The sequence below is a fragment of the Rousettus aegyptiacus genome, unplaced genomic scaffold, assembly GCF_014176215.1.
Source record: "Rousettus aegyptiacus isolate mRouAeg1 unplaced genomic scaffold, mRouAeg1.p scaffold_m13_p_13, whole genome shotgun sequence".
NCBI classification, from domain to species: domain Eukaryota; kingdom Metazoa; phylum Chordata; class Mammalia; order Chiroptera; family Pteropodidae; genus Rousettus; species Rousettus aegyptiacus.
The window spans coordinates 24,431,913-24,453,131 of NW_023416288.1; the positions used below are offsets into that span (position 1 = coordinate 24,431,913).

The window sequence follows — 21,219 nt, forward strand, 5'->3', positions numbered from 1 at the left end:
ATTCATTGCTCCAGGTGGATACTGGGAGTAGATTGCATAGGTATTCTCTGTCCAACCAATAGCAAAATTCTACACTCACAGAAAAAAAAAAAAAAGTAGGTATTTAGTGTAAAAGCACACTGTACAAACAGTCTGGGGAGAATGAGCCTTTTTTGTTTTTGTTTTAGCTGAAGTTTTATATCATTGTAGAAAACTGTTTACTCTTCACATTCTGAGATACCAGCCAAGGGCCAACCATGCAAGCAGGACTTTCTTTCTGCAAAAAAGCCTAGTGTATAAAATTTATTCAATAGCTATTTGTATATACTGGACTAAATGAGCTAAGCTGTCCGACAGAACCATGTTCACAATACCAAGTTAAATAAATGCAATTCTCAAAATCTCATATAATGTATAATGCAACTATAATGCTGGGATATCATGTACACATTCATGTAATAAACATTTTTCTGGATACAACACTATATGCATTGCATTAAGTATTGCAGATACAGAGATCAATAAGACATATTCTGTGTTATTAAACAAATTCAGGTAAGGAAGTCAGATTTAAAAGAAATAATTGGAACTAGCTATATCTAGTGTAAAATACATAATTGTGGCAATATTGGGAGTGATTAATAAAATATCGCTTTTTTATTTATGGAATTATTTCAATATTCTTAGAAGTCTGATTATTAAGTGCTTTAATTAATAATATATATGTCAATATATTTCTAAAACTTCATTTGTGGTTCTGCTTTTGATAGTATGTTAGATAAGATATCCTGGAGTCTTACTGCTACAAAACAACCGAAACTAAGGGGAATAATTAAAGCCTCTTCACAAAACCAAGCAAATATAAATAAAATCCCCAAACCAAGGAAGAAAGCTATGAGTTGGAAGTAAATATGAAACCCGGGTGTGGCTGAGGGGCTAATCCTAGAATCAACCCTGGGACTGGAGCTATGGGTTGGGCCCATCACAAAGGGGAGCTGAGTGGGAGCTAGTAGAAGGTCAAAGAGGGGAATGGTAAGGAGGGAAAGAGGGAAGGAGAGAGAAAGAAGATCTATAGCTTTCACCAGATTCCCACGGGAGTCTATTTTTAAAATAAATTAAGATCCACCAAACTACAGTTTATAGTCCATCTAAAGAGACAAATGTAAGAACCCAGGCATTAGATGCTGATCTTTAAGCACCACGAAACTGAGAAGGAATCATTCCAAGTTCCAAAAGGAAAACTCACTATACTTGAAAGATACATTAGAATATTCAGCATTGGAAACTGCAGAGAAATGACTGTTTTCTAAAGAAATAATAAATTTATCTGTGTGGATATAGTAAAATATGCTTTCTTCTCATCCTGCTTCAATTCACTTACCAGAAAATATTCAATAATTTTGAGTAATCATGTATAATTTAATAACTTCCACACTCCCACTCTTACCAGGCTTTATAAAAAATTAAACTCTTTGAAGTTTGTCTTATTTGAAAGTACTAAATATTGGGATAACAAAAATTAGAATGCAGACATTATTCTTTATGAGCTGAAGATCATCTGAAAAAATACAGCTAAATTTTGAAAAGCACCTTACAAAAAACATGACAGAAAACAGCCATTAATTTGTATAAATATTTAAAAATGTGATGTTATGAGAAGCAGTGGTCATTTATTCACAAACTAGCAGAAATGCTATTTAATATTATCTATAAAGATGGTCTTTCTGATGCTCATTTTACTATTACCCATTATTAATTGCACAGAATTAAAGATATAAGCAGTATATATATGATCTAAATAAAATTCAACCTCTAAAATATTAACAATTAGCTTAAACATACTTTATCCTAAATGACAATTTCCCCATGGGTAGCCAATTTAAGATTCATCCATCAGCCAACACAAAACTCCAACTAAATGGATTACAAAATTTGTCAGGGTAGTCGGTGCATCATGAAGACAATACTATCTAAAGACTCTCAAGGGCTAACTCGATTGCTGCTTAATTTTACAAATTAAAGTTACATATATGTAATACTATACACATAACTTTTATAAGTATTTTTAAATGTTTCTATTCATGTTCAAAGAAGGGGAGAAAACAAAGAGATTTCAAGTTTATTTCAGATGCTATATTTATAAAATACAGAATATTTATATTAACCAATAGTCATGGCTTGACATGATTTCATATTTTTTTTTTTTTTAATTCAGGTAAGACTGCCTAAATTCAACCCCAAGGCCTGAATGCTCTGCAGATTTTAAAATCAAACAACACTGACAATTTTAACAAATATTCTGCTTTACTTCATATCATATTCATCCATCTGTATCTCTCTGTATCTAGTTAATCTATTTCTATAGCTATATTATTCTGATTCAGGCAAGGTTATACTGCAGTTACAAACAATCCCCTAAATCTCAGTATCTTTAAATAACAATCCATTTCTCATTCATACTATATGTCTATTCACATTGGGCTCTGCTCTATTTTGCTGTATTTTGCTGATAGTATTTAATGATACGTAATTATAGGTCTACTGAATCAAATAATAAGTTGAATTGGAGGTCTTTAGCTTGTTTGTTTTTTTATTTCATTCTTCTAGTAATCCATTTTTAGTGTACTTTACAAAAGTATTGGTCCAGGAGTGACTGGGAAAAAAAAATTCATCCATCTGCAAGAGTTTTCAAAGCATCCATTTACTTAGACTATTTCTCCACTCACATGCAAATGCAAAGATGTTAAGAGCTCCCCTAAAAAGGATTTGAACTGTCATTTTCTTATATGATATACAAAAGATTAAGGTATCACACATTTAACCAAATTCTTTTTTAAGAGATTGATTCCAACTTTTTCTGCTTTTTACCTTCCTCTTCCAGTCCAAAGAAAGACTGAGGTCCTTAGCCTTTATTTATCTGATAGCTTTTTCTTTTTCTTGGACATAAAGCAAAACTTATTTTAAGTTAAGATTTTTCCTTTTCTTGGTAAAAGTCTAAACTCAAAAATATACACATTAGTCTAGATGTCTTTATTAACAAAAAATAGGAAACACCTTTAAGTAGTCAAAAGAGAACCCCACTAAGCAATTCAGGTTAGGGCAGAATTGAGGGTCTAGCCAAGAAAACAAAAAAGCAACATCCTGGGTAGGCAAAAATTATAACAGTAGCCCACTGCATTATTTGGTCTGTTCTCAGACATAAGATTGCTGACTGGTAGGGAAATAACTAGGTATCTTAGAAGAGACCAAGATATTAGTGTGACCTTCTCTGAAGGTCTAATATGGCTGAATATCAGCAATTTCATATGATTCAACCTATTCATTTAAACAGGGATTAATATAAAACATGAATCTTTTACTTTATCTCAATGTGTATAGTTGATATCTCGGGATTTATTCATGCTGTAATAAAAATGACTTTGATGCTTAATGGACCTGGGCATGTTACAATTGATGTGTCTGTGTGTGTTTATTGGTGAGAGTGGGGGTAGAAGGAGCAGAGAGAAGTAAACAACAAAACGAATTATTCAAACAGCTAGTCTTAAACAGAAATATGCGTGCACACAGAGGAATTAAATGGGCAGTGCCCTGGAGTGGGGTGATAGATGGTGAAACTATTTTTACCACATCTTCTCATAAAACATTTCACTACTTCCTCAAATTATAATCTCCACTCAACTCCACACTCAAAGAATAATCAAGTCACCATCATAAGGCAGATTTTGGTTCTTGATTTCAATGCCAAATTCTCCGGCATTAAACATATAAAATGGAATTGATTAAATCGTCAATACCTTCATTTTGAAAGATAAATTTGAAAGAAAAATATTTAATGAACCCCTTTATATAACAGACATTGTACAGGACGTTTTACATATTTTATTTCACTTAACGAGCAGATAGCTAAAGGTCTAGCTATTGAAATGATTCTATAACAGTAAAAACATGGCAGAGAATTAAGGCTGGGAGAGTCGAATATCAAGTTATATGAAAAGCATATGTTCTTCACTCCCCTCTAAAATTAATTCGATTTATGTTGTGGCATCTAACTAATATGCATATAATGACTTTTGTTTTGGTCAATGTAAAAACTAATTTATCTAAGAGATTAGTATTGATTCATGTAGAACTATGATCAATATTGGAATTTGAGGGTCAGTTATTTTTAAAATGTGTAACATTATTGACCATACATGTTATAACTTAAGAAATATATATTAGAAAAAGATACATTTGAGAAGCTATTTGCCATTTTAGTTATATTAATACAGGAAAAATACCTATCAACTTCATCACTTCTGAGACATTTTAAAACAACTTCTACATTTTACTTTGAATTTTATCCTCAAAGATTCTGTATAGTGTGAGTACTGGGAGGAGGTCTGCAAGGCCTAATTAGCCAGAGAACTAAGAAAATATATTCCACCTTCTCCCTCCCTGTGACACTCAGAGTGAACACACTCTCCCCGTGGTCTGCATCTCTAGATTCACAAGAAGAGCAAACAAGGGAAAAAGGAAACCTGTAAAAATGAAAGCAGACAGGATACTGGAATGTGAGTAACTCTCCAATATCGCAGAAAGTAATTTAAGCTAGCAAGAGATCAAGAGCACCAGCTCCCGGTCATAGATGCTGGAGCCGCATAGCACCTTAGTGCTAAGGGTCCTGTGAGAGGTAACCACAAACTTCAGAACCCACCAGGAAGCTGCTGCATTAGTTCTTTTTGGAATGAGTTCTTTTCAGACCGGGGTGTTGACTGAGTATTATTGTTTTTTTCCTAAGCTATAGGATTAGATAGCCTAAAGAGCAAAGGACAATTCTGAACATTTTTCCATATGGTGTTAACTGTGGCTGTTACCTCTTAAAATAAAACATTTCGTCAGTTTAAATTCTACTATCTTGTGTTTCTCTCTCTTTTTTTTAAGTTTCTCAAACCAGTATGCTAAGGTTAGTGCAAAGGATAATCACAGAAGTTCAATTAACTTTTATTTATTCTTCATGTGAAAAATATTTAAAATGGTACAATTCCTGTTACCACTATGCAAAGGTTAGGATTTGGCTATTGTTTTCTAGCTATTTGTATGTTACAAATACTGAAACATATATTTACTTTGTGCTTTCCATGTCCTAGGCACTGAGAAGCCCTTTATGTATATTAATTCATTTAATCCTTATCTCTACCCTATGTGCTATTATTATTATTATTATTTATATAGCTAAGAAAACTAAGTCATAGACAGTTTAACAAATCTACCCAGCTAAAAAAAAAAAAAGACAAAAAAATATTCAAACCCCCTCAGTTTGGCTTTCTGGTTCTATGCTCTTAGCTGCTTTGTCACTGTTTCCTGAGTTTTCCTTCTGTTGGTTAGTGTTTGCCTAAGTTTTTCCAGGTTATCAGTTGTTAAAAGGCAAACTATTTAAAACAAAAATAGAAAAGAGTCCATGGACTAAATTCAAGATGAAGGAAAAGAGTGATGTAATTTAAGAAGAGATTTTTTTACAGTATGTTCTGGCATAAGTCAGTAATTTTCCAGAAATGGATTATGTAGGCCAGCCTCCCAGCACCATTCTCTTAATGTCCACAAGGTGAGTAGCAAATGGGAGATATTATTAGATATTGCTAATTAAGGAACATTTAAAATGTATTCATTTTTATGTAAATAATTCAACAAAAATTGGCAAATTCACAGACTTGTGAACCAGATGAATACAAACTATGAATCTCTGATTAAGATTTGCAGAACTGTCTGTTTTTAATGAGTGAATTTTGGAAGTGCTTTCTGCAGAAGAGTAACTCAGGGAGAAAATAGCAGTGCATAAAATAGAACACATACGCACTACGAGGCACAAGTTGGAGACAAGTAGGTCATGCTTTCATACTTAGCCATTTAAGGAAAACAGAGTAGAAATCTAAAAAGTTCTTTACATGCATATTATAATTTATTAACTAATTTCTTCTGCCAATTCATAGACAGTTCTTTCTTGAGAAGATAAATAGCTCTCTCCTGGTCTTTTTCTTAATTAAAAAAAAAAAAAAAACCCATGATCCATTCCTCTCATAGGTAAAATATTTAAAATTGTTAAGCATATATGCAAATATATGTCTTCCATTCTTTTAGTATTTCTCTTGCCTTGGTAGTTTTATTCACTTGGCACATATTTAAACACTCATTAATTAGATGATATCCAAATAAAAACAGAAAAGATGACATTGAGGGATTTGGAAATGTCACTCCTTGAGTATTATTTTGGCCTAAAAAGGAGAAGACAGAGAGATTCTTGATAAATCTTTGAAGATTTGGAAGAAAAAAAAAAATGTTCTGAGTTGCTACTGCTACAAGACGTTAAAATAGGCTTCCAAAGTGAGTTTTAGCCTAGGGACAAGGATTTATTATGGGGACCAAGAATCCGTGAGATGACTCTTAAACCCCTTAGTCACACTGAATACAGGTGTAAAGTATTTTTGAAGAATGGAGGGATAAAACACACTACCTCCCAAAAATATTCGTAAGTGAACTGATGATCTACCTCTACCACTCAAATCGCTCCATTTAATATTATCCACATTCACCACTTAACTTCTTTTTATTGTTCAGTCCCTCGCCAATTGTCAGCTGAAACACTGATTATACTGTGTAAATAAAATTTAAATCAATTACAAAGTAAGACAGAAAATGTGGCAAATTACTGAAAATCATGCTGAAAACATAATTAGATGGTAAGTTACAGACAAAAGGTGATACACCAGAGTTATAAAAAAAAAGAAATTAAAAACTGAAGAAAAGAACAATCTAGTAAGCTAAGCTTCAGAAATGGACACGCTAAATATCAAATCATTAATGAAGAACTTTGGGGAAATGGCCTGATATCAAATGTTTTTAATAGGGATTCTTGTACTGACTGTACTGCAGGACTCAAATTTCAAATGAAAAGATAGTCATACTATCCCATCATTTTGTTTGGGAAAACCAAAGTAAGAAAATGCCCTAAACTATTATGAGAAAATAAATACTTCTGAATTATTATTTTTGTGTGTGTGAGGCAATCCTTGGTTGACCTCACAGATTGCAAGGATCTTGTCAGCTTACAATCCCTTATTTTTTTTATTTTTTACACCTACAGTACCTGGTTTTCTTCAGTGGTCTCCCATTGAAGTAATAACTAGGCTTGACCCCGCTTAGCTTCCCAGATCAGATGGGCTTGGGCTTGTTCAGGGTGGCATGACTGTAGACTTTTTTTTTTTAAGATGATGCATTACCAATGTCCTCCAACACCACTACCTACGATAACATTTTGATCCTTAGCTTTAAAAGATTGACTTATAGTGGCTTTTTTGATACATTATGTTTTGATAAGATTGTCACGATCTTCTCCATTCTTGTGAATGCTTCCCCCCATTCACGAATTTCTGGGAACCACGACAGAGAACATACCAGGCATCTTCCACTGATTCTGCCCCACCTTTAAGTCTGTGACCTCCTGGTTAGTTACTGCTATTCACCCTAAAACAGTTTCAGCTCTGAGTTTCTCTGGCCAAAGCCTGCACATTGTCAGTTAGGTTCAGCATTCTAGATGATACCCAGACCCATTTTTGAAATATTAAAAAAAAAAAAATAGTTTTACATATTGGTAAAATTTTGGGACGTATATAAGAAGGCTTTGAAAACTCAGAATCCTACAGCATGGCAGTAGAGCTAATAATAAAATAGCTAATTGATATTTCTGTAGCTACAATATACTATTTTAGCATAATAAAATTTTCCTATTGATTGACCCCCATCATTATTTCCAATGATGTCCGTCACTATTATTGGCATTGAAATAAATATAGGAGAAGTAGACTATGGCATCCATCCCTGAGGGAGATGCATTCAACTTGGAGTTACATTTTCACAATTTATAATTATAAAATAGTATTTGTAGTTAATAATCATTTATATTAATTCTTTAACTGTATTAAATGTCACAATTTAGTTAGTGAGAGAAGTGAGGACTGCAACAGAGAAAAAAATTAAAGGACATTATTGAAGAAGTTAGAAGTTGATCTGACCTGTAGTGATGTTTAAAATAGCTAGAAAGAATGGAAACAACGTAACTGCCCATTGACAAATGAATAGATCAAGAAAATGTGGTGTGTGTCTACAAAATTATTCAGCCAAGAGAAAGAAGGGAATCCTGTCATTTGCAACAACGGGGATGGACCCTGAGGCTATTATGCTAAGTAAGGTAAATCAGACAGAGAAAGAAAGACAAATACTGCCTGGCATCCCTTATGTGTGGAATGAAAATAAAAAGTTAAACTCATAGAAACACAGTAGAAATGTGGTTGCAAGGGACTAGGGGAAATAGATGTTAGTAAAATGATACAAATTTTAAGTATAAGATGAATAAGATCTGAGGATCTAATGTATAACATGGTGACTACAGTGATAACACTGTTTTGTGTAATTAAAACTTGCTGAGAGTACAGCTTAAATGTTCACACACAACACACAAAAGATAAACATGTGAGGTGATGAATGTGTTAACTAGATGGACAGAATTCTTTCACAATGTATATGTACATGAAATCATAAGGTACACTCTAAATATATTACAATTTTTGTAATTTATATCATGATAGAACTAAATAAATGGAGGGAATAAAAAAGCAGACGTGTGCTCGACCATTTAAAAAGTCATCATTTGTAAAAAATAAGAGAGGTAATAGAGGTACATTTAAAAAATTAAATAAAATGGCCAGAAAAAGTAGAGAATGTTTCAAACACAATTACCAGCATAAGAAAGTTTTTTGTTTTTTATTTTTAATGAAATTTATATTGACAGTTTCCAAGAGAAATGGGGCAAAGATCTGACAGGGATGGAATTTTATTGAGAAGCAAGGGATATAAAGATAGGGGAAACATGGTAAACTGAGAGTTTTTATTACGTTACTTCTTTGTTAATCCTTAGTTTTAAATGATGCTATTACAAAATAAGTATTTTTCAAATTAGCAACATATAAGCATCTGTTTAAAGAAATACCTTTAATTATTTGTGTCTTCTGTAGTTTCGAGCATAGGATCCTTTTTTTACCTTAACTTTAAATTATATACTTTTACAGAGAATTCTTTAAGAGATAATACCCTGTATATCATTCTCATCTCTATTTTTTTAACCTCAGAATTTGAATTTTGTTTTGCCCCTCTGCTCTGGATGATAGAAACCTTTATCTCCTTATTCTCTAGTCTGTACAATACTCAGCTTGCAGATACTCATCTGCCAGATTACTCCTTTCTCATTCCTATTCCCTCATTTTTCCACAGTCCACTCCAAATGTAAAAAAGAAAAAACGAAAGGCAACTTTTGTCATGTCTATAATAAGTGTATCAATTTTTCTTATTGATTTTCCCCATTTCCTACGAGCTAACACTTTTGAAGAGTATAAAATAGTCCTCTCCTGCCTAAACTTTTACACTTTCTTGGCAGAATGTGGTTTACAATGTACATAAAATAACTGTCTTTATAGCTGCTGGATATTTGCACTTATAAATATACTTACATATCACTGCTTTAGTAAGATGATGCCTTACAAAATGTTTCTAAAGGATTTTGTGTTCCTAGAAGAGCATAATATTTTTAAAAGCCTTCAGCATTTATATTTCAACTTAAAGGGGTTGTGTTATCATTATAACAAGGTGTCACAGCTATAAGTAGGGCCAATAAATAAATTTCATTTTCAAACAATAATGCTCTCAGTGATGCTTGAATTTACAATCCTCTATCTTATTTGAAAAGGTCCTGGACAACTTAATTTATACCTGAAAGAAGATTTGTGATTATTCAATATATTCCATAGATGTTGGTGTGCTATTCAGAACTCAACAAGGATACTAGATATTCCATAAACGTCGAGTGACAGCATGAGCCTATAACCCTGCAGCTGTCCCCAGTCACTTGGACAAAAGCCTTAACAATTGCTCATTCAGAATTATTCATTTTTAGTTCACAAACATTTCCTTTCATTTCACTTGGGTCGGTTATCTAATTTTCTGAAAAACTCTAATAAAATGTGGACTTGCATATTAGAAGAATAAAACTATTCTATTTTGACAACCTTTTATGAAAATAAATTCTGGGTAGACGTTAAGTTTGAGGGTTCATTTGCTAAGATTAAGGTTACATGTCTTTAAAATAACCATGACCTTTTACTTTTCCCACATTAATAGATCCTCCAAAATCTCAACATTTGTTAAAACTGACACTGGAGAATTAAGGCAGCTTCTCGTGTCTTTTGAACCGATTAGATTATTCTGTAGCAAAATTGAAAAGTAAATAATAGACATTTATTGAATGGAAAGATCATTTGACATTAGGGTTTTTGCTTAAATTACTGAAACTATTCCAAATTAAAACAAAAATAAATGTTTTCCAAATGCTACTTCCATTGAATAAAAAATTCTTGTTCACATATAAAGATGCTGTACCCGTCCACTACTAGAGATGCTCTTGGAGAATTCTCTATTTAAGGGAAATAACTGTGTTTTATTTTCTTAGCACTGTTTATAAATAAAGACAAGCATTTGAAACACTTGTAGGAGTTAAGTATAGAACAATAATCACTATTACATTTTTGAATTTACTTTTTGCCAGATCGTTTTAATCATTTTAACTATGAGAAATATCATAAGAATTCTATGAATGCATTTATATGAATTATAAGAAATGTATAATTTTCAAGCCATTTTAAAAAGGGAGACCTATGTTAAGTAACTCATAAGATTACACAGCTATTAAATAGCAAAGGTAGAACCGTTACTCAATCTTCAGTCAATAATCTGAACCACCACATTGAATTTTTAGTATCCTTTGTGTGGGGGGAGGGGATATATTTCTTTGACTATCATGTTTTGGTTCACAGTTCTGTCATCATTTTTAAAAATCTTCAAAGAAGTCCGGGAACATGTGATCTAATGTACACAGTGACAGGTGTGCAGGTCCTGTGTCTGGCCCTAATTAAGACTTGTAAACATTGTGTTTAAGCGCATATCTAGAACAAGTCACACAATTGCTTCTAACAAGAAGGTAGCTTTTTAGGGTAAAGAGGAACTCTATAAATGCTTCTGATACATCTTCCATCAAAATATTACTTATCTCTCATATATATGTTTATATATCCACAATGACCTCATATACACATTTAGTCTTAGAGAAGTTAGATTCATATTTGTAGGGCTTATGGAAGAGACTACTATGAAAAAACAAGATGTGAGAATTTAGCACAAGATAATTTGAAAAGCCCTAGGGCAGGACAAAAGGGAGTGGGGACTAGCTGGTAGTTAATATCTGTTGATAATTTCTATGTGCTAAACAAAATTCCAAATGCTGTCTTTATATGTATTAAATCATTCAATCCTCACAGTAATGCTTTGAAAATGTATAAATACTATGTGACTTTACAAATAAAGAAAAGAAGCCTCATGGAGAATAACTACTCCTATGTCCAAAATCACATAGCTAGGAAATGGTTTGCATGTAGTCTATCTGGCTCCATTTCCATATTTTTCACCATTAAAGGGCTAGGTTTTTGTTTTGTTTCGTTTTGTTTTTAAATCAAGAGTGCAACATCCTCCCAACATGTGACAATATAAAATTTCTAGTGTGTGTGATTAAAGGCACTATCATGTTGATAACAATTGATTTATGCTAGTAGAACACTGTCTTTGTTTTATGATAAACCAACAATGATTGGTAGTAATTGTGTAATTTTAAAAGAACAAAATCTAACTGGATTCTTAAACTGTTACTGGAAGACAACTCGATTTCAATCAAGTCTTAAAAAATTATAACACTGAGCCACGTTTAAAATATTCACAGATGTCCTAGACTCCAATACTTAATGTATCTGATTTGAATCACCTAATTAAGTGCCTAAGTCCCACAATTTCAGTCTCTTGGTCTAACGCACAATGTCAAAGATACCTAAGGACAAAACATCAAATGAAAGAAGTTGACTTCATGATGCATTTTATAACCAATTTTGGGAACTGATATGAACAACCATCTACCCTTTACTTAAGGCTCAAATCTCCCTTCAAGTACTTCTATCACTACACAGTAAAGAGATGAAAATATCTGTGAGACTACTGAATGTGTTTTATGTTTGTCTACAATGGCAGTTTTTGTTATTTATCTAGTTTCACATCAAGTCTGTCACATGGTTAATTAAATTAAGGGCATCATTTTTTACCCAATACAAAAGATGTTTTAGTTTAAATCGTGGTGACTGAAGGAAGATAAATTTAATTAAAAGAGTTTGACAAGTAGATGAATACTTGTGCAATTCCTATAGAAATTCTTATAGAAACTCTAAAAAGCTACCCAGAAAAATTGAATGCTTACTCTATTCACTGCTTTACATCAAAAGGTATTGACTTCAATTACACATGTATTAACTCAATCATCCATCAAAAATTGTAAGGCTTATTTTGTGCATTAACAAGCTTAATATCTTTTTTTAAGTAATCGATTTAAATATAACCTAATTAAATTTTAAAATATTTTTGTTCCTTTATTATTTTTCAATTATACTTGACATTTAATATTATTTTATATTAATTTCGGGTATATGGCATAGTGCTTAGACATTTATATATTTTACAAAGTGACTGCCCTGATAAGTCTATACCCAACTGGCACCATACATAGTTATTACAATATTATTGACAATATTTCCTATGGTGTACTTTACATTCCATGACTGTTTTGTAACTAGCAATTTGTACTTCTTAATCCCTTCCCATTTTTCACTCAGCCCCCTAACCCCTATAAGTTTGTTCTCTGTATCTGAGGCTATTCCTGTGTTGTTTACTTTGTTAAGATTCCACTTATAAGTGAAATCATATGGTATTTATCTTTCTCTGTATGAATTATAAAATATTTTCTCATTAAATATATTTTAATTCATCCACTATCTGTTTAATTCTTTTCAGATGGATTGCTAATTTGCCATTATGATTTATTAAACAAACCCTTTTCCAATTATAAGTATTCTCACAAGTTGGATTTTTATTGGCAAGTAAATTTCTAGGCATATATAGTACTGTACAGATTATAAATGAATAAACTCAATTTTAATACATAACACAGTAAATTATGAAGCTATTTTTATGAAAAATGGCATACCGAGTAGTTAACAAATTTGACAAACACTGTATAAATCAGAACTACATGAGTTTACCAAAAATAGAACATTGAAGTAAAATATATACACCAGCACATAATAGAATACTTAATATGTCAAGCCCTGAAATTTAAGTTATGAAATGAACACTATTAAAAAGTAAAATAAATTACTGGTTCAAATTTCTTAAAAATTCTGGTTTCTGTTTCTAGTCAAGAAAAGTTAAAATCCAGAAAATGTTGAACAAATAAGAGTTTTAAGAGACTGCCATATTCTACTAAAGGACTATAAATAAATCCTATTGCTTTTTTTCCAGATAATTTTTAAATATTCTCACTAATATTTTTGAACTAGAGTTTATAGCTCTAAATAAACTAAAAAGATATTTTATATAAATAATTTAAAAATAGCATTTCCTATTCCATCATTAAATAAGACTAATATTATATCAAACTAAGCTATTCTACCAGTCCACTTATGAAAGATTGACCAAAATCAACAAAACAAGACATTGTCACAAATTAACTTCCCTGGGCTGCTTTTTATTATGGAGACTAAACATGTATTCTTTAGGTTTTAGCTTCTAGTCTTGACCCTATTAGTTGATCTAAAAACTTGGTTTAGGATTCAGGCATAAAATAAGGAAATAGGACTCTGAGTATCCTTTCACCTCAAAATTATATTTCCAAGCTTGTTTAGAACACTTGCTTTCAGAAGACAAAATGGGTACAGGAAAGAAATAAGTTTTTAAAAATACAATATATATTTATAACAGCATTTTTACTAAAACTATATTATTTACTGTTCTTCAAAACGTGGCATATTTTCTTGCAAACGAATAGCATATATTATGAAAAGATAATGATACTGTATACCCTGGTATGAAAACTTAGTTAATAATAGAAAAAGATTCTTCCAAGTTCAGATGGATTTGCAGCGATTCTTTGCCTCCTACACTTGGATTTTTTTTTTTTTTAATCTCTATAATGTGAGAGCCAAGAAGCTGTGGCAGGAAAATGAACAAGGAGTTGTGCAAAGTTATTGTGTCAGATCCTGGTGATTACATATTTATGGAGAAATAAGTGTCCTTGAAACCATGTTTAGAAGGCAAGAGACTAGAGACAAAAAGATAAAAGCACCAGGAAATGTTTTTTTTTTCTTTAAAGAACATAAAAATGCACCATGAATATTCAACATTTTTATATATTACAGCTCAATTTGTATGGATGAAGAAGACATAGTGAAGTACTTTTAATGACCTGAATGCCTTCCCCTTTGGGTGTTTTATTAACCGACGGTATTTTTCCTGCTCTGTAGATACTTGGTTATGTAATTTCACTAAAAGTTAATAGAAAGGCTAGAACCAAGCTTTTCTGTTTATGAGGCTACATCTGTGCATTTTTAGTGCCTTCCTAAACATATATCGCTTCCCTGAAATTTAGTATCTGTCTCTCATTTCATAATGCATTGATTTATTTTCCTCATCAAATAAACAAATGCTAAAGCTAAAAAAAGCAAAAACTATATTACTTCATAGATGGTCACCATTTATTTGAGCACGAACTTTCCTGGTTTTTAAAGACGAAGCAGTGCTTTTGAGATTTCGAACATTTACATATTACCCACAGTCACATGTGCCTTTGATGTAGGATTATCTGAAAATAATTTAGTGGCATTTGGATTTGAACTTCTATATAATCTGACCTAGAAGTATTAGCTTTGCCTTTAATAACTGAACTCCATTTTGAATTTTATCATCAGAATCTTTTTTCTAAAATGCTTTTATAAAAATGGCCACTAGAGTCCCTGATTTGTGCCCCAATTTTCATAACTACATATTTAGCTATGTCTTTAAGAAGCTCTTTTATTATATTTACCACTAAAAGAGTAAGAATAGACTGGTTAGGGAAGCTACAGACAAAATCAAATAATCAGAGTAGTTCATGCTTTTGGTCACCACTTTCTTTTCCCCCAGGCTCAGAAATCTGTTGGTTTTTCTGCCTTAACCATGTCATTCTGATAATTCAACAGAAGATGAATTAGTACCCAATTGAGCTCAATATGCAACTGGGAGCTATGACATTTATGTAAAAATCAATGGTATTAATACATAATAGTTGCTTACATGCATCAGGTACTATGCTAATAAGCTAATTCTCCCAATGAGATTTGATAAGTACTTATATTTTGCTCATGTACTGACATAAAAACCAAAGCTTTGAACAGATATAGTGCAGCCAAGATCTCATAGCTGAGCCAAAGTCAAAGGAATTATTATGAAATAATCACTTCCTTAAAGAAGTTAGACTCCTTAGCGTGCATAAAAAGTTTTCTTCCACTATCTTTTAGCCTACTTTTGTGGGCTAGTTCTATCTTTGCTTCTGGATAAACTCTCAAGAAACATCCACAGCTTTCTAATTCCCTTCGGTCAAAAGAATAATTTCATTTCACTAGTTAGAAATGTTCACTTAATGCAAAAATCAAAATCTCTAAGTTCAAGATGGGCTTTTCCCATCTTGAGCCCATTTCAGGCTGAGAAATCTGTAGTGACGATGCCATTAGGTGTTTTCTTCTCTTCCTCTCTATCCCATTAATAAACTGTGTGATTCAGTACAGGTCAGATGGGGGGGCAGTTGTCACTGACATGGAGTCAGGGTCCTCTGGGTGACAGGACAACTGATTTGAGAGGAGAGGGAACACATGTGCCAATTTCTCAAGCATTCAACCACAGTGAATGCTGAACTTCCTCTAACATAGAATTTTCTTCTCCTAGCTGGTGGCTTCCGCTTCCTTCCCTGAGTTTCCAGAGGCCAACCTTTGGTCCTCTTTGGTAGAGAAACTTTCAAAAGGGCTTTATACCAACTCTTTCTCAAGAATAGCCAAACCTATACATCCTTCTCCACCACAGACATCACTGCAGTTTACTCCTGATGCAGGTTTCCATCTCTCTAAGATCAGGGCGGGGGGGCATCTATCTCGTTGTCTCATGTTTTCGGGCACATTTATTAGTCTCCAAAACACTGACAAGCATTAACAGGCACTGTGAATGGACACTCTGAAGCTTCTCCAACTTGATTTCAGGTGAGGAGGAAACATCCCCCCCTTCATAAAGCATCCCCTTCCATTCCTCCCTGGGAAGGGATAAAAACACTGATAACTTGGGCCAAACAGCCTTCTTCAGATTTCAACACCCTCATCAACGCTCCAGCTACCCCTAAAATGCCCTCATAGTGACTAACAAGCTCAGAAGTGAAAAACTGGATTTTTACTATTTCCTTTCCAAGTCCCATGTAAGTGGTATAGATACGACTTGAAATATGCCCAACAAACACATCAGCAAGAGTCTTGTATTCCTCGGTTTTAATTCTCTCATTGTAATAACCTGTATGATATCTTAGAAAAAGGTTAAAGAGAAAAAGGAGAATTTTCCCAGCTGTAACCTTGAAACTATCTGATGAATGGATTTATAGAATCAAATCTGCAGACTATTTATCCAACCTGAGCAATCTCAAATAACACCTCAAGGACTGAGCACTCTTGACTCAAATTATTAATATCAACCAGAAAAAGGGGTAGCAAATCCCCTATCCTTCAAAATCCCAAGAAAGTATTTATAGTCATAATCTAACCAAAAAGAGAAATTTTAATTTTACTCACCTTCACATGTTATATATGTATATATTATACACATACATGCATATGTATATATTATAGTAATTCATATAAAGAAAATGTAAAGCAATTTTTAACCATGGCCTACTAAAAATAAAATGTAGTATACCAGTATAGGACAGAGAAAGGGCTCACGTGCACCCAATTTAAATGGAGGAACTTAGCCAGGCACTTCACACAAGTGAAGGAAATTGGAAATTAAAAGCTTATAAAGCTATTTTTCCAGTACCCCAATAAAACTTTGAAACTATTCACTCTTAAAACCACAGACACACACAGTGAATTTAACATGTGTGGTATACCATACTCACGTTTAGAGAAAAACATTTCAACTAAATAACATACCAACTACAACTCGAAGTTTTTTACCATACCACCCTGTTTAAACCTTTCAAGTTTTTACTACTTTCATGCTTCAGAAGAAAAAAAATATGACTAAAAAAAATCTTTGGCAGAAAAATCTAATATTCAGTAGTTTATAAAGTTAGATGATAACTCACCCAATCTCTAGTCCAGAAGGATTCAAGAATTTCCTGGTGCAGAGAGAAAAGATCATGATCAGAATCACCTGGGAAACATCCTGCCCCATCTCCAACTGGTCTACCTAAAGCTACTGGTGTGGGAAAGCTAATTATGCATGTACAGTGTGAAAAATACCAAATACAGCAAATTCCCACTATCAAACCACTGTCTCTCTTTTAAGGTTGAGGAAACTGGCCCCAAACTATTAAATGACTTGTTTTAGACCACACAGTAGTAAGCAAAGCTCCAACGAAAATCTTCAGACCCCTTTTACTCTACCATACATGAAACTGAAATATCAAAGTAGCTTAGCTCATGGGTTTGGCATTAAATTTGTTTTATATTCCAGAAGTTCCCCGCAAGTATCTCCTTCCAAATAGGTTAGATTCACAGAACTGTTCAAAAGCATTTTTTTTTTCAATAAGATATACACAGTGCAAGGGTTTTGGTTAACTCAATTAGCAAATTTAACCTTAATTTTCTTTTCATGTAAAAATCAATATTATCTCTAGATGTAGACAAGAAAGAGATAAGGTAAACATTTTCAGATTTTTGAAGCGACATCCTGCCATTTTGTTACCCAGCCCAGTTTCAGCCCAATAGAACGATTTCATTAACTAGGTCTGCTTGTCTCATGAGAACCCTCTACATTTTATTCTCAGCATAGACTTCGATTTTTTACTGTCTAACTTCAGGTCATATTTGTTCAGTGGAATAAAAGATGACAGTTTGGAATGACGAAACTATACCATAGACACGCTAATTTAAAATATTTACTGCTTCCATCCGATCAAATCTCTCCACTCTGCCCACAGCTTCTCAATCCACTCACTTCAAAAAATAAGGGGGAGGAAGAACTATTTAGGAACTTCAGTTCCTGGGATGTTGCGTATCTAAGCAGACAAAACTTAAAAACAGTGCTGCCTATGGATTTTTGCCAAAAATACCTGGGCGGAGAGCTGGGGTGTCCTCTTTGCATGATGTTCGCTGACAGCACAAGTGGGGTTCACCCGGTGTCCGTGTAGCCTGGGGCTCCCCGAGCGAGGCTCCCTGGAAGAAAGGACGTCTCAGCCTATGAGGCCTAGGGCGCAGGGCGGCGTGGGGGCCTGGCCGAGGGAGGGTGGGCCTGGTTCCCGCAGCCAGGCGGGCCCTGCGCTCAGGACCTAGGCTCCTTCGGCCAGCGCCTGCTGGTTGTGCCTCCTGCCTTGGGCTCAAGACCCCCGCACCCCGCCCACACTGCTGCAGCTGCTTGTTCCAGCCACAAGGCACCTGCGAGGGTTCCCTGTAGCTTCTCTCCGCCCCGCCTCTCCATTCCTGCACGGAAGGAAGCACCCGCGGCGCCCCAGGCCTCTGCACGCCCCAGCCCCTTTGTGTTCTAGCTCATCAGAGACACAAGATCCACGTCATCTTGCCAGAGTCCCACAAGGGCCAGTGGCCATGCTCGTAACCCAAACCCGGATGTCCCAGCGCCCCAGCCTGTCCTGGGGCCAGGGTCCACTATATCGTCTAAGGCTGAGTTTAGAGACTGGCGCACTCAAAACTGATCCTGAGTCGATCATTCCACATCCTCCCCAACTTGTTTCCACTGCGATCCCCTCTTCTTCCCCAGCTCCCCGCCACCAAGTAAACTACATAGAACAATAAACAAAAGATGCCACTATAATTCTGCTCTCCCATCTTTTTAGATTTGTTCTTATTCTGTTTCCCCCTCCATTTCTTTTTCTTGCTAGTCATCTTTAGTGATACACAACGGCCAAGGGACCATCGATCTGATCCTCCAACATCCTTGACAGAACAGCTTTCAGATCTAATTTATTAAAAGCCAGCATGAGTTGTTTTTCTAACTTTTCAAAGTGTCAGGTGAAACAAATGTGACCAACACAGCATTGCAGGCTAGACACTGAAACCATAGCTTTTTTTTTTTTTTTTTTTACACTTATTTCAAACTGCCTCTGAATTTTTTCTTTTCCATCCACGATCCTCAATGAATAGGCTCTTTTCAAGTACTCATGAAATTTCATCACCCATTTAACCTAAGCCAGGGTTTCTCAATCTCAACACTGCTGATATTTGGGGCAGGATAATTCTGTTTTGCGAGGACTCGCCTGTGCATCGTAGGATGTTTAACAACATCTTTGGCCTCAGCTGGCTTGATACCAGTAGAACCTCAAAAGCTATTACAACCAAAAATATTTCCACATATTGCTAAAGCTTCCTTGGACACAGAACCATCTCCTCTTCCCTTATCTAAACCATGCAAGTACTGAATTCCACAAGTAACTTGGAAAAAGCTTCTTTACATTATAAGTTATTCCAGGTATACTTTAAGTGACACAGAGACAACATTTAGGGTTTTCCTGGGACCATCATATATACTTTATCGACCTATATTATTTAAAACCGAAAGCAAATGGAGTGCATGGTAATTACTGGCATTTTATGTTCTATTTCCTTTCCCTAAATCGCATGGAAGCTAAAAAATAGACTCCAGGGGAAAAAATAAGATTAATTTTCCTGAATGTGGGGAAATGGATAGGTACACTACAAGAGAATTATAGATCACCTGAAAGGAAAATGCATAAAAACTTTAAGGCTAAATCTGATAAAAATGGAGGAAAATACACTGTATTAGACAAGGTTTCAGACCTTACTCGCCTATAAAACCAATTTAATGAAAAGATGTTATATATTAAATTAAATTAAAATACATATATTTTCTGATAAAAGGTCTAATGCCAGTTCTTAGTTTCCTGATCATGGAGGAAAAATTGCACTAAAATAATTATGTTAAACATATTCACATAATTTGTAAGAGATTAATTCAATCTGCAGCAATGAAAAGTGTTGTTCATGTGAAACAAATTTACTAAGTAGCTAAAGTAAAGGCATTCAACAAAGATAATGGAATTATCACTGTGAACTGGACTCTGTTTAGAGCTCTGATTTTGACTCACCCCTATGGACATCCTACTTTCCTTGCAGTGACTTTATGTTACCACTCATAAATTCTTCATGTGTCTTGCACTTTTCAAATTTCAAATAACTTTTATATCTATTATCTCATTTATTATTCATAGATATCTGAAAAAAGTGGGGTAAAATTAGTCTTCCATCTTGGAGCAGGGCAAACTGAAGCTATGAAAATGTAAGTCCTGCCCCAACAAGAGTCAATAAACAAGATCAAGGACTCACATTTGGTTTTGATCCTATATCCTTTCTACATTTCCTGACTCATACCTGTGCTTGATCCTATATTCTTTCCACGCTTCTAAATTAACTTTTATAATTGGTATGCCTTTCTCTACTTCACTGACTTTGTTGTTAGTTGACAGTTGTTTATGAATTCTCCAAAATACACAATTAGGCTCAACACATTTAATAAAGAAACTCTCTATTCTTTGTTGAGACTTGGAGACCCGGAAATTGATAATCCTGAATTCCAGCTTCAGGCTAGAGCCAAATTACTCCATGACTCTGGGTAACTCTGGAGTCTCAGTTGTCTCATAACAACCCCTGCTTTCAAGACCAAAAGAAGACACCCAGAAAAGCTCTTCTGTTGATGGACTTGAAAACAACCTCATCAAGTACACCCGAGAGTATCTTAAAAATATAGAAAATTTCACTGTTAATTAGAATCTATGAGATTTTGAAAATAGTTCTTTAAACATGCCTTTAATGAAAGCAGGTGGTTAACAGAAGCAGACAGAGATGAATGAACACGGCCAACCTATTTGTAGTAAGAAAGTAGGAGAGAAGGAAGTTGAAAATCTTGGATTTTTCCTAATAGAAAAATCAAAAGGATTTATTGAGACTATGAACATGTGGGAGTCCCTTACTTGGAACTTTTTCTGCATTTCCCTTAAAACAACAAAGAAAGAGGATAGAT

The 21,219-nt window shown here is 34.0% G+C and overlaps 1 protein-coding gene across 2 annotated transcripts in view; it reads right to left on the minus strand.

Moving 5' to 3' along the window:
* The window catches only part of THSD7A (thrombospondin type 1 domain containing 7A), a 603,286-nt gene that overhangs the window by 501,093 nt on the left and 80,974 nt on the right, over nucleotides 1-21,219 (minus strand). For both annotated transcript variants that reach the window (XM_016160722.2, XM_016160721.2), the window contains exons 3-4: nucleotides 18,281-18,383; nucleotides 17,312-17,344 (exon numbers count right to left, since the gene is read on the minus strand). The gene's annotated coding sequence lies outside the window, so the exon portion shown is untranslated. The remainder of the gene's footprint in view (nucleotides 1-17,311; nucleotides 17,345-18,280; nucleotides 18,384-21,219) is intronic.